Below are 14,916 nucleotides of genomic sequence, written 5' to 3'. Positions count from 1 at the left end.
ATGGCATCCGGCCTTGCCAGTTTTAGGGGCAAGGTCGTACTAGGCTATGGCTACACTTTGTTGGTCCCTAACGAGGGCGACACCATAACCTGGCCGAGCCTGGCCAGCTATCAAGACAAAGCATTCGGCTGCTATGAAGCGGCCTTCTAGGCTGGCCTCCGCTTCCCTCTCCATCCGGGCGTGGAGAGGATCTTGGACGGATACCAACTGGGTATCTGGAAACTTGTACCCAACTCCTGGATCAATATTCTGGGGTACGTTGCCGCCTGTGAGATGCTGCAGGTGGAGGCGAGCTTTGAAGCGTTCGCCCACATGCACTATCTGAGCAGGGCGCCTACTAGGGGCGGCGAGGGCTGGTACACCTTGACCACTTGCAAGGGGTACATGATGGCTGTTGGCAAAGAGAACAAGTGGAAAGACTGGAGGACTAAGTTTTACATAGTCAAGTCTGCCGACAGCCGCCTGAACCAAAAGTATAACAGGTGGAATAAGGATCCACCTCTCCTAGCAGGCAGGAGCGCATTGCCGCCTATTCCTAGGCAGGCAAAGGAGGAGATCATGGACGCGGGGTTGTTTACCGTGTCCGTGTGGACGAATGATGAGGGGGACAAGGAGGTCACCCCTCAATGCTATCTCCCTTTGTACAAGTGGTTTGAAGAAGGGACATTCTTAGCCGCTTGTGGGCTAAGTTCTGAAATGCCGAGAGGTAGTCGGCCGTCTGTTTTATATGCAATTTACTTTTGCTTTTCAGTACCTGTTTAATGGTGCTAACACTTGTTCATTTTTGCAGACAAAGCAATGGAGAAGCTCTCGGCCACAAGGAAACCGGCTGTATCTGCTGCTCGATACAGGTCGAATGTCCTATACAGGGCAGAAGCAACCACTCACACCAAAGTGGATGAGCAGAGAACTGGCGGCACCTCCAAGGTAGGAAATTGTTATACTTTCATTCTAGGCCAATATTTAACTTGCCCGAATGATTTCTAACTTGCGTTTGTCTTGTATTGTTGTAGGGTGCGCCTTCCAAATCTCCTTCAAAACCATCCGACCCTAAAATCCAAAAGACTAGGGCGGGTGACGTGAGCGCATCCGGCAAGGGCGGCCGGAAGCACGTTGCTCATAAGCCCAAGAAGGGCCCAGACGCCTCTTCTCTCGAAGCTGAAAAGGAGATCAGCAAACCGGATGCCCAGAGGGCATCGAAGGGTGGCTTCAAGCAACCCACCACTGCTGTCGGCTCAGCTGGAGAGAAGAGGAGCCTGGGGAGAGAGGAGGAACAGAAGGACGACAGTAAAACCCATTCGACTCTATTGTTCTTCCATTTAGATGTACTTTAAGTTATTTTTCTAACTTTCTTTCCCTCTCAGTTCCTGTGCAGAGGCCGACTGTAGTCCAGATGGCCAAGTCCATGCTGAGGGCGGTTGATCCTGACGACAAGGCGTCTGTCAGAGGAGTCGGCACCCTAGACTTGGATGGCATCTTGGGGAACCTCTGCGAGGTATGAGTCTTAGAAATTTTTTTTTTTTTTTTTTTTTTTTTTTTTTTCCGCCTAGTTTTAACCATTCGACTCTTTTACAGGCCATGCTGCGCGTCCAAGGGCTCAGGCAACCCCTCAAGGAGAAATCCAAAGAGGTAACAGTCGCTAAAGCTCGGGCCGAGTCCGCCTTGGATCGAGCTCAATTTGATATTGCTCAGAATGAGTATCTGACGCTTGATATGATGTATTCGCAGGCAGAAGCCAATATGCAGGTGAAGAAGGACCTGGACTCGGCCCGCCTGCGCATCACTTCCCTTAAGAAAGAGATTACAATTCTTAAGGAGAAGCTCGAGCCTCTTCAAGATGCCAAAGAAGAGGCCGAGAGAGCCAAGCAGAAGGTGGGCCGCCTGGAGCAGCGCCTCAGCAACCAGGAGCATCAGCTGAAGTCCAAGTTTGAGTCCGTGGCTGATCAAGAGAGAGAGGCTCTTGTTAAGCAAATGATGAGCGATTATGAAGCCATCATGCGGGACACTTGGGCGGCTGTACAGCCGGACTCGGACTATCAGATTTGGAAATCCAAATTTGACAAAGCCAGCAAAGCATTCGACGCTCGCCTTATTGAAGAGGCTGAGAATGCTGAGGCCGAGGAAAGTTCTAGGTCCGACTCTTCTGGGGAGTCGTCCTCTGGTGGCGAGAAGGAGGATCGGGCGGAGGAGCAAGAGAAAAAGGATGAAGAGCAGCCGAAGGACGACAGGCCGGCTGCCACTGAAGAGGCTCTCCCCTGATCACTTAAGCTTTTATGCTTTTCTGCGGCCGAATGGCCATGTACTTTTCTTTTCCGGCCTGCGTGCCGAGTATTTGTATCTTTACCGACCAAGGGGTCGGGTAATTTGACAATCTTTCTGGCTTTGCCAGATAACAATCTTAACCAATCGTCTGGTGACGATTGGTCTTTTTAATTTGAATCATTCGGCCATTTGGCTGAAGTTATCCATACTGTTGTCCTTTGCATTTTGAATTTTTCATTGCATGTTTTTAGCTAAGTATTATAACCTGTGTACCATGCGAATGTTCTTGCCCTTGGACGGATGTCGAGTGGTTTCGGTTTATTGGATTGATTGACTTAGAAATTTTTGATACTTAGAAGAGTATGCATGGTTTCTAAGTCAATCAATCACTATGGTGATTGCCCCAAACCACGCGGCAGACGTCCATCCAGAATTGGCAAACATAAGTGCTCATTCGGCCAATGGCTCGAACTAACTCAAATTTCCAACTTAGCTAATTTGCTAAGGGTAAACCTCCGCCTGTTCTGCCCCATAAGCAAAAACAAGCGCCTCCGGCCATAGGCCTCTTTGAGATAAAATGCTAAGTTTGTAACTTAACCAATTTTCTTTAAAAATAATTGTCCGCCTGTCTTGCCCCATAGGCAAGGGTCAGGCGTCATCCGGCCAATAGCCTCAATAAGTTTTAAGTAGTTAACTTGTATATTAATCAAATTATTCCGCCTGTTTTGCCCCTGAGCAATAACAGGCGCATCCGGCTTTATGCCTCGCTTAGCCTCTAATTATGAAACAGTGACCATTTCTGAACTCTGCTAAATAGAAAATTCAGGTCTTTTAGATTTCACTTTCGATTAAAACAAACGACTGCGAATGCTGCCTTAGCATTCGGTAGGGCCGCTTGATATATTCGTAGAGCAATGTGCCACCCAAATGGGAGATGCTTCTCCTCGAAGAATTCGCCCGAATGGACGTCGCCGGTTATCTGACTCATGTTGGAGCAAACGGTCATACTCATTTTGGAGCAGACTGTGACCATTCGGTCTCTTTTTGTTTATTAACATCCGGCCATGGGCCTCATCATGATTTTATCTGGCCTTAGGCCTCTTAAATGATTAAGTAAATATTCGTCAAGTGTTGGTGCAAACTTGAAGAATTTCGTAGGAACGACTGTTCTAAAACAATCGGTTCCTTCAGAAGGATTGGAGCGTCTGCTGTTGAGACAAACGCTCTACAAACGTATTGGCCGTCTGTATTGTATACAGGCAACACTAAGAGCTTAAATAAAAAGACAAGTTGGGAAATGAAGGCATATTCTCATTAACAATACGTGAGATTTACAAAATTGAGGTTTTTACATTCGTACTTAGAAGTAGTACTTTTTCAAGTTGTCTACATTCCAAGTTCTGGGCAGCTGCCTGCCGTCTGGGTCTTCCAGGCGGTAGGTGCCGTCTCTTACTTCCTCATAGATTCGGTAGGGGCCTTCCCAATTTGGGGTTAGCTTTCCCTGTTCGTTCGCCCTACCGACTGCCTCCATTTTCCGTAGCACAAAGTCCCCCACTTTGAGAGGACGCTTGTGTACTCTTTTGTTGTATGCCCGAGTCATTCTCAGACGGTATATCTCATGACGCAAGGCAGCATTGCCCCTGCGCTCTGGAAGTGAGTCTAATGCTAGGCGCATGGCCTCCCAATTCGCCTCTTCATCATACAACATGATTCGAAGGGTCGGCTCATAGTGCTCAATGGGCAGAACAGCTTCTGCACCATACACCATTAGGAATGGGGTTTCTCCCGTTGCCCCTTTAGCAGTCGTTCTGATGGACCAAAGGACGTGTGGTAATTCATCCGCCCAAAGGCCACCAGCCTGCTCAATTTTCTTTTTAATCCCGTCTAAGATTAACTTGTTGAAGGCTTCGACCTGGCCATTTGCTTGCGGCCGGCCGACTGATGCGAAGAAGCTTGAGACCCCCTGGTCTCTCAGCCAAGTCTTGAGTTGAGGCGTCTCAAATTGAGGACCATTGTCAAAAACCATAGACATGGGCACCCCGAAACGAGTGATTATGTTCCTCCAGATAAAGGAAATGACGTCTTTAGTCTTGATGTTTTTGACTGCCTCAGCCTCTACCCACTTGGTAAAGTAATCCACAGCCACCAATATATAGCGCTTGCCGCCTGGTGCAGTTGTATATGGCTCAGAATGTCCATGCCCCATTTGGCAAAGGGTATTGGGCTGTGGATGGCCGTCAGGTCTGTAGCCGGACGATGGATGAGCTTGCCAAACTTTTGGCACTTGTCACATTTTTTTACCATTTCCATGGTATCCGACTCCAGAGTTGGCCAAAAGTAAAGCCGCCTGGCCTTGGCTGCGAGGGATCTGCCGCCTATATGGGAGGCGCAGAATCCCGAATGCAGCTCTTCGAGGACTTCCTTCCCCTTTTCAGGGGTAACACACTTCAACAGGGGTTTCAAAAAGCCAGCCCTGAAGAGTTCTCCTTGTCGCAACTCGAAGTGAGCTGCTCGTTTTTTTAGAACAGCCGCCTCCCGTGGTGAGTCAGGGAGCGAGCCGTCTGCAAGATAGGCCCGGATGCTGTCCATCCAGGTTGAGCTTCGGTTAAGAATTCCAATGGGGTCTTCCTCAGATATACTTCTTTTTTCCATGACCTCCTAGAAAACTGACCGAGGCGTTTCACAGGAGGCGGATGATGCCAACTTAGACAGAGCATCCGCCTGATTGTTTGAAGACCTGGGCACTTGAGTTAGAAGAAATTCTTAAAGTGACCCAACTTCACTCTTGACTGCCTGCAAATATTTTATCATGGCCGGATGAGTGGCCTCGTACGTTCCATTAACTTGGAGTACGACCAGTTGAGAATCAGAGCATGCGGATATCTTCTTCGCCCCTGCCGCCTTGCAATACCGGATGCCGGCTAGCAGGGCCTCATACTCGGCCTCATTATTAGAGACCTGAAACTTGAACCGTAGTGCGTATTCGTACTTATATCCTTCAGGAGATTGACAGATAATCCCCGCACCACAGCCGTTCACAGTGGAGCTCCCATCCACATACACTTTCCAAACCTGGTCTGTATTATCCGGAACAACCGGCCTTGTCATTTCGACAATAAAGTCAGCGAATGCTTGTCCCTTTATTGCCTTCCTTGGTTCGTAAGTGATTTCTAATCCTTGCATTTCAATCGCCCATTTGAGCATTCGTCCAGAAGACTCCAAGGTTGTGAGTGGCCGTTTGATCGGTTGGTCAGTATAGACCTCTACCGCATGCGCCAAGAAGTAAGGTTTAAGCTTCTTGATGGCCATGTAAAGGGCAAGGCCGAATTTCTCATCCATGGGGTACCGAAGCTCCGCGTTTCTCAAAACATGGCTTATGAAATACACCGGGAGCTGGATGCCGTCTCTTTCAGCTAAGAGGACGGTACTGAGGGCATGATCAGAGACGGCTAAGTACATGAAGAGCTTCTCTTTAGTCAAAGGGCTGAAAAGCCTCGGCAAAGAGAGCAAATGAGTTTTTAGTCTTTGAAAGGCCGCCTCTGCATCATCCCCCCATTCAAAGTTTGTCTTCTTTTTGATTGCCTGGAAAAAGTAGAGACACTTGTCGCCTGACCAGCTGAGGAATCTCCCAGGGCCGCCAGACAACCTGTTAGTTTTTGCACTTCCTTCACTGTACGGGGCGACTGCATGTCGATCACCGCCTGTATTTTCTCAGGGTTGGCCTCTATTCCCCTTTGGTCAATCAAAAATCCGAGAAACTTCCCAGACTCAACACCAAAGACACACTTTTTTGGGTTAAGCATGACCTTGTGCCGCCTGAGTGTGGCGAATGTTTCTCGGAGATCAGCAAGGTGATCCGCCTGCTGTTTGGATTTGACTATCATATCATCAATGTACGCCTCTACATTCCTTCCGATTAGATTAATGAAGACCGTATTAATCATTCGTTGGAAGGTAGCAGGAGCATTCTTCAAACCAAACGGCATCACCGTATAACAGAACAACCCCTGATCAGTGACGAATGTCGTCTTTTCTTGATCTTTTTTCCGCAGGGGGATCTGATGGAAACCTGAATAGGCATCCATGAAACTCATCAGGGCATGCCCGACTGTTGAGTCGACCAGACTGTCGATCTTAGGCAGTGGATAGCTATCCTTTGGACATGCCTTATTGAGGTCTGTGTAATCAACACACATCCGCCAAGTTCCATTCGGCTTTTTTACTAACACAACGTTAGCTACCCACTCAGGGAAGTTGCACGGCCGAATGAACTTGGCATCTAACAGCTTTTTTACTTCGGCAGCTGCCGCCTGACTTCTTTCTTCGCCGTGGTTTCTTTTCTTTTGCCGGATGGGCTTCTTTTTAGGATCCACGGCGAGTTTGTGGACAGCGAGATCCGGGCTGATGCCTGGCATCTCCTCCACTTCAAAGGCAAAGATGTCTTTGAATTCCTTGAGCAGCTGGTGAAGGTTTTCACCCAGCTTTGCAAAGGCAATCGTCCCCACCTTAACAGTCCGCTCTGGACGGCTGTCATCCAGAGGGATATCAATGTGTTCACCAGCAGGCTGGGGACGAAGATCATCCTACCGTTCCCCGGTCAGTGATTGCTATTGCTTTTCTTTTTTGACCACCACCAGCTGATCAGTCTTTCTTTTCTTTCCTGCTGGTGGGGCCGACTGCTCTTCCTCGACATCGTCGAGGTCAATCATTTGCTTGCCCCGGCCGGATGCTGCGGCCGCAGGCTTGACGTCCGAGAGGTAACACTCTCGAGCCGTCTTTTGGTCCCCATTAAGGGAACCAACTGTTCCATCATCCTTCTCATACTTGAGTAGCATGAGAGCAGGGATGATGACGGCCTTACACTCATTAAGAGTGGGTCGGCCAAAAATGAGGTGGTAAGCCGTGAGCTCTTCAACCACTAGGAAACGGATGGTCATGTGCCGACCGTCTCCCCTGCTTCCCAGACGGACAGGTAGGTCAATTCGTCCGACTGGGTGCACAAGTCCTCCCCCAAACCCAACTAAGGTGTGGGTGACCTCCATCATGCTATCCGGTTTGTACTTGAGATTGGATAAGCATTTGAGGCTGATAAGGTCAGAGGAACTTCCTGTGTCAATCAGAATTTGGCCAACCAGCTGGTTGGCGACTTTGCACTCAATGACAACAGGGTTATCATGCGGCCGACGGACTTTGCCTCTGTCCTGCTCGGTGATGACAACTTTAGGGAAGGTGGATGTGCTAGCTGCATCCCCCTCCTCAACAGAATTGACCATCTTTCTCATATGGTCCTTGGTACCCCGAATGGTCGGGCCACCACCGGCAAATCCGCCTGCTATGGTGTACACCGGTTCTTCATCAGTTTCGGCACTCACAGCAGGCTGGGGAGTCTTTTTCCTGGACTGCCCCGGATTTGCTTTTGAAGTCACTTTGGACTTCACATAGGACTTCAGTTGTCCTTTGTCGGCCAGACGGTCGAGCTCCCGCTTGAGACTAAAGCAGTCGTTCGTGTTATGACCAACATCCTCATGGAAATGGCAATGCTTGTTCTTGTTCCGATTTTCAGCGGAACCTTTCATAGCAGTCGGCTTTTCAAGAGTTAGCCGATCCTTAATTTCCAAAAGGATGGAGCAGCAGTCCTTGTGGAATTCGTACCTTGGGACGTACGGTTTCCACTCTTTTTTCTTCTTCTAGGGCGGTTGATCAGAGTTATCAATGGCCCAGACTTGCTTTTTCTTTTTGCTCTCTTCTGGCTTAGGAGCCGGCTGAGCAGGACGACTCTCTTTCTGCCGGTTGGACTTCTTATGGTCCGACTGCTTATTGGAGGAGCAGAGTTCGGTCGCCTGTATGTAGGCTTCCGCCTCTCGCAAGGCTCCTTGTAGGGTAAAGATTTGTTTGCGGACAAGTTCGTACTTAAAAGTAGACCCGTCCTTCAGACCCTTAAAGAAGTCTTTGAAGGCGACCTCATCAGACAGCCCATGAATCTAGATTCGGGCCAGATTGAACCGCCTGACGTAGGATCGCAAACCTTCTCTATCTCCCTGCTATACATTGCCCAAGTCAAGACTTGTCTTTTTGGCAGGGATGTTCATAGAGAAGTTTGATGCAAACAAGAACGCAAGCGTCTTCAAGCTATTTATGCAGCCAGCCGGCAGGTTGCCAAACCACTGCTGGGCTATGCCCTTCAGGGTGGCTGGAAAGCAACGACACCATGCGGCATCATCCAACCCCTGTAAATACATGAGGTGGGTGTATGCCAACAGGTGGTCCTCTAGGTTGGAGGTCCCGTCATAGGCTCCAACCAGAACGTTTTTAACTTTAGCCGGCTGCACGGCTTCAGTTATTTCTCTGGAGAAAGCAGAGGGTTGGTCTCCAAGGTGCTGCAGTCTAAGCTGCCAGTCCATCGGCTGATAGCCGTATACCGCCTGTCCCCCGTAGAGGGTAGGCTGCATGTAAGGTACTACTGGCGCCTGGTACAATGGCGGTGCCATGTACTGGGCAGATTGAATCACATGAGGCCTAGACTGAACCCTTTGGCTGCTTGCTGGGGTCTCATGTACAGACTGGGAACACCTCACAGAGGTATTCCGAAAGCTATCATGATAAGTCGACGTTGAAGCCAACTCTGATTGCTGGGTTCTTCTCTCCTCAATGTATTGCCGACCGTCAGAGAACGTTTTCTTGCTACCATCCGGCTGTATGTGCCGGATGGGTTTTCTTGCGCCCGTTTCTGGGAAACGGAGCCGATTAAGGTCAAATTGGGGCCTGGCCTTCTCCTTAGGAGCAGGATGAGGAGTCGGCTGACGGTCCCTGACCGACTTCTGTTTGCCAGCTTGGGCTGGCTTCTTGGCCGACTGCTCCTTTTTAGGAGTAGGCGACTTCTTTGAGGCGAGCTGCTTGATTTCACCCCTGAGGCTGCTCAGGAGTGACATTAGCTCATCCCGAGTGACGGGAGTTGATCCTGTCGCCTGGGAAGGATCAACCGGCCGCCCCGAGGGCTTCTTTGGCTGACCAGCAGTTTTGCTTGGCCCTGCCTGGTCATGGTGGCGCTCCCGCCTTTCCTTACTGCGAATGCGTTTAGAGATGAGGGATCCATTTGGATCCACATAGGTTTCGACATCAGCTTCGTCACCTGAGTCATGGTCTGTTTGGACCAGTACATCATTTGGAGGCCGAATGGCCTCCGGATTTGGTACAAGCTCTTGTGAAGCCATTTCAGAGGTACTCTCCCCACAGACGGCGCCAAATGTTTCGGGGTTTTTGTCCCTCGGGAGAGTTACAACACTGAAACTGGATTCAACTGAGGATGCCTGTACCTGTAAAGCAAACGGACCGCCGGATGGTCGGTGGTCCGCCTCCGAAGATTAAGTTAGTAAACGTTCGGAAATAAAACGTGCGGAAGTAAAGTTATCTGCTTGGATTCCAAGCTCAGGTAAAGTGTTGTGTGTTCCTTGAAAACGACAACTCTGTGGTAAGTGACGTATTGTCTCGTATTGCGTGTCAAAATTCTCTCTCTTTTTCTGTGTCGTCATAAATGACATAATGTCCCTATTTATAGGGTCCTTTTGAAAAGTGTGCCTTCCTAGGATATGGTGACCTAGGAATTAGGTCACGCCGTTTTGCGGCGCCTCGGGATTTGGGCCTTAGAAGGCCGCCATCCCAGGGCCAATGCCTGAGTGACACGTGTCACTGTGCCCAAAAGGATTTTGAAGCACTTTTTGTGTGACACGTGTCGCCACCTGAATAGTCCATGCTGGACCTTCAGTCCACGTAGGACGGAGAAGAGCCCACCCTCCACGTGTCATTATTCCATAGGTCCAAATGGCACCTATACGGAGGACACGTGGCGCTTTCTGATTGGGCCACCTGGCCGGGTATGAAATACCCAAATCAATACATGCGTTAGTAACTTCAAGGAAAATATTAAAATCATACAATTAAACTAAATAATTGAAACAGAGATTTGGGACCAAACCTTCAGAAATATCAAACCTTTCACATCTAGGGCGAAGGCAACTTTGAACTTGGCTAGGTGTTTCTAAAGCTAATGTATGAGGAATTTTGAGAGAGGGAAGGTTTAGAAAAAGAATAGAGTGAGAAATAAAGCTTCTAGCTTTTTAGAGAGAATTAGAGAATTCTAGGTATTGATGATTTGGAAACGGGGAGATACGACCCCTATTTACAGGAAAAATATCACGGGATCGAAGACAATCATATTCAGAATAAAAGACCTCCTGCCCCAAACGATAGGAGTCAGCGCCAGACGATAAGCTCTTTGCCAGGCGACGAAGACCAGCGTTAGGCGGCAGGCGACGACTCTGTCGTCTCGCGCTGGACCAAAAGTCAACGCGCTTTTCCACGCGTAATTACCTTTAACACCGGTTGCAGGTAATTATGCGTCTGAGCAGTTTTCAAAATCAGATTTAATATATTTTATTCTAAATAATAAACCTTTTAAAATATAATTATCAATCCCAACCTTATTAGAATTAAAAAGTGCCTTCTAGATATTCCTAGAAGACTAAAATCAATCCTAATTACTTTAGGAATAATAATTAATAGGCCCTCCTCTAGATCATTGGTCCACATTAAAAATCATTGGGCCTAATCTAATTCAATCCATAACTTCCTCATAATACATCGGAATTGGGCTTATAATATATCATTGGAAAGCTCTTTTTGAGCCTAGTCCAACTACACTATTATTGGACCATTATTATAGACCTAACCAAATTGGACTGGATATTTTTAATAAATAAGGTAAGAAAAGAAATATTTTTGAAAACAAAAAGAGAAATACTTTAATAAAAACATTCTCATCACTAGACTTTCCGCACATTCACCTTGTTCGATAATCAAGCGACGTGAAACGTATTCATTAGTGGGTTTGGTTTTGGGGAGACACATTTAGGTATCTACAAAAGCCCCCACTTTGACTGATTTTTGAGAAACTTATTTTTCAAAAACAAAAGTCAAAGTAACGATAGGGACGGAGAATGATTCTGAACGTTCTGCGATCCCAAATCATTCTTGTAACGCCGACACTTGCAAAGTAGCATTACTTAAACAGATAAAACAGTTAAGAAACGCGTATCTTGCAACGTCGAGCACACACTCTGGAGTAACTGATTTTGTGACGATCTTCCTCAAGCTAGGGGATATCGCCTGAAGATTGCTACTCTTATAACCGCCTCCAATTTTCCCTGTGATAATCTTCCGCAAGCTAGGGAACACTATCGAAGATTGATTTGCTTGAAACGACCTTCTACCGCCTTGTGACCATCTTCTGCAAGCTTGTGAATATGATCGAAGATAACTTCTCTTAAAATCATCTCCTGCTTTTGACAGCCTTCCGCATCCTAGGGAGCGTCGTTGAAGATTATTTCGCTTGAAGTCATCTCCTCCTTTTGACAACCTTCCACATCTTAGGGAGCGAAGTCGAAGATCACTTCTCTTGAAGCCATCTCCTACTTTTGACAACCTTCCTCATCCTATGGAACGTTGTCAAATTGCTCAGAGGGACTAATTGGCGTACCAAGGAACCTAAAATTGCTGCATAAGGTTCACATAATCCTTTATGAGGACCACGTGTTCTGTTGCCACACCAGTGCACGCTGAAAAGTACTATTACTGCATTTTTGCTCAGTCACCAGGCGACAAAGACCAGCGTCTGGCGACGAACTTGTCGTCTGGCGCTGGAGTCAGGTTTTTGAAATAAAACCCCTTTCTTCCACATTTGTAGTGGATGTTGCTGCTGCATATCCGCGTTCGCTCGAAGCTTCAATTCTGTCGTTCTCTCTGGTTTTTCTACCAAATTCACTCAAATTTGTTGCAAATCAAAGCTTGTCTCATCAATTTTCTGTATCCATGTAAGTTTTTCTCAAACTTAACTCAATTTGTGCTGAATTCAGATATGTTTGCGCCGGGTATTCGAATAAATCAAACCTAATAATGCTCAATTGTCTTTTTTTATCGAATTTTATGCTTTGAAATTGCTGGAATTTGTTTATATATCATGTTTAGAGCACTTTGAAACTTGTTTTACTCAATTTGGTGAACAAATGAGCAATTTTTCATTGTTGACCCTCTTAGGTTCGTGAGAACAATGTACCCTATTCTTCATGTTTTTGCTAGCCATTTTTGTCAAAATTTGCCACAATATTTATCATAATATTGCAAGAAATTGTTTGACTGCTGAAATTTGCTATTTATGCTCGGATTGAAATTGTACTCTATTTTAGTACTACACACTCTATTTTTGCGAACATAGTAGCATGCGGCTAGGCGAACCTTAGATACTATAGAACCTTAATTTTCTAGTATTTTGCATAATATAGCATGGCTAGACAACGAGGCTCAGGTTCTCGTTCTTGTTCTAGGGAGACTCGTCGAGAGGATGATCCCATAGGCACCTCCTCATCTTTAGGGAGGTTTCCGGAGTAGGATGAGCACACTCTGTACTTCGCGCCAAAGTTCCACATTTCAGAGCGCGTTTGTCGACGGATTCTCAACGGGAGGGTCCGCTACCATGGTTCTGGCAACACGATCATCGGCTCTTTGTACGATACCTACTTCCGCATCCATGTCAGTCTGCGCCTTTTGTGGGAGTCAACTGGCTTGACTTCTCTGCTGCGAGCCACTCATGCTATTTACTCTTTTGGACAGAGCCACTACATAGTTTGAGCTTTTTTAGAGTTCTTTTGGGACACAACCAACAGTTTTCATTTTCCTTGGGGTGAGATGATCGTTACCCCCACTGAATTCAGTCTCATTACGCGATTGGAGTTCACTTCGGTCCCGCTTCCTTTCGATAATGAGATCACGGTCTTTTCTCCAAAGGTGCTGGAGCTGTAGGGCCCTATACCTATTCGAGCTCGTACTGAGCCTGATCTGACACAGCATAGTACCAAATGCATTCGCCTAAGTACACTTGCAGCGGCAATTCAGGATCCTGCGACCACCCAGAGCAGTGCACATTTTTGCTGTTATGTTGTTGTCAGGGACCTTTTCTCCTAACAGAGGTAGTCGAGTGCTACTCTACTACCTGCTTGTTGTTCATGACCTTGCTTCATTCGGGTCGTATGATTGGGCCAGCTTGGCCTATGCGGACTTGCTAGTCGGACTGTGACTTTCTAGTTGTCATAGCTCCTTCGAGGGATATATCGCACTTTTTAGCTTTTGGAGAGTCGTAAAGGTACACTTTATTCCTTCTAAAGTTAACTCTAAACCTATTTTAGCATCTGTTGACATGTCTTTGTTTTTATAGATCTGGTTCTACGAGTACTTTCCACCTCTTGCGCTGGCGAGACCTTCACCTCTTGAGCTTCCTGTTGCTCCCATTTAGGGAGGTCGTCATAGTGCAGATTTCACTTCTAGACGCATTCGAGAGTTGATCCTCTCGGTATGCTTTTTAGCTACTCACTCTTTATACGTTTAGTAGGATTTTATCTTAGGAGTATGCATTTTGTAGGAGCCGGTCGTAGAGTTTTGACTGTGGCCAATTTCAACGTTTCTGCGCTTGCTACGCAATACACCGCTAAGCGTCACTATTTTCAGGGGACGTATGATGTTGTGATGTATCTTGGCGAGAGAGTGGCTATTCAGCACTCCTCCGAGGCCTTTGTTGTTCTGGCTCGCCCTCCTTCGCATATATTCGATAAGGCGAGGTTGTGGACTTTGGCGAGTAGGCCGCCAGAGGGCACGCCTCGGCGGACGCACGCTCTTTTGGAGCTATTCTATACAGAGGCCTTGCTACCGATTTTGGCCCCACCACCTGTTTTGACAGAGGGAGGAGAGGAGGTATTCTTTATCTTGCGCATTTGTCTCTTGTGTAGCCCTCAAGTAGATACTAATCACTCCGTTTATCTTGTAGGATGCGCACGTGGAGTTTGTTGATCCACCTGTATTCATCATCAATCAGGGGATGTATGGCCCTGTTGAGGAGATGATTCCTCAAGCTCCTCTAGATCATTGATTTATCGAGCAATCGATACCGCGTCTTCAGAGCTTGGGTGAGTCATTTATTTGCCTTTTTACTTGCACATATATTGTTGATCGCTACTGACTTGTCTTTTGACAGTTCTCTCGCGAGGTGGTGACGATGATCGCGAGAGGCTTGGACACCTTTCGTTAACAGCTGGTGAGATGGAGGGATCAAGCTTCTTGTCGTCGTGACGACACTGCAGAGGTATTTCTCTTATCCTTATCTTATGATTTGATTTATTTAGCATCTGCCATGGCTTACTTTTGCAGGGACAACCTATTCCTCCTCATACCTGGACGAGACCTGAGGCTAGGAGAGAGATGTCCGACTCGAGGCGTCTTCGTACCTCTCTCAGGGGTGAGGGTGGTCGATCGAAGAAGGCTCCATCTGAGAGACCAGAGGGTTCAAGCTCTTCATCTGAGGGTGCACATGCTAGGCCAACAAGCCAAGGAGGCATGCCATCGACTCCTTTAGGGGGTGGTGGGACGTACGAGGTTGGCTCGTCGTCGCAGCCGCCGCCGCAGCCTCAGCCATTAGCTATTGAGCTTCATAGTTAGCCTAGATGGGTAGCCCTACTCTGTCGATCTCGAATGTTGGCGATCTTGGGGCGGGTTAGGGGCATACTCCACGATCTACCTTATTCTTTGACACTTTGGGAGAGCCTCTTCATTTGC

Source organism: Chenopodium album, chromosome 3 (genome assembly GCF_948465745.1).
Source record: "Chenopodium album chromosome 3, dcCheAlbu1.1, whole genome shotgun sequence".
NCBI classification, from domain to species: Eukaryota; Viridiplantae; Streptophyta; class Magnoliopsida; order Caryophyllales; family Amaranthaceae; genus Chenopodium; species Chenopodium album.
This window is presented reverse-complemented; position numbering follows the sequence as displayed.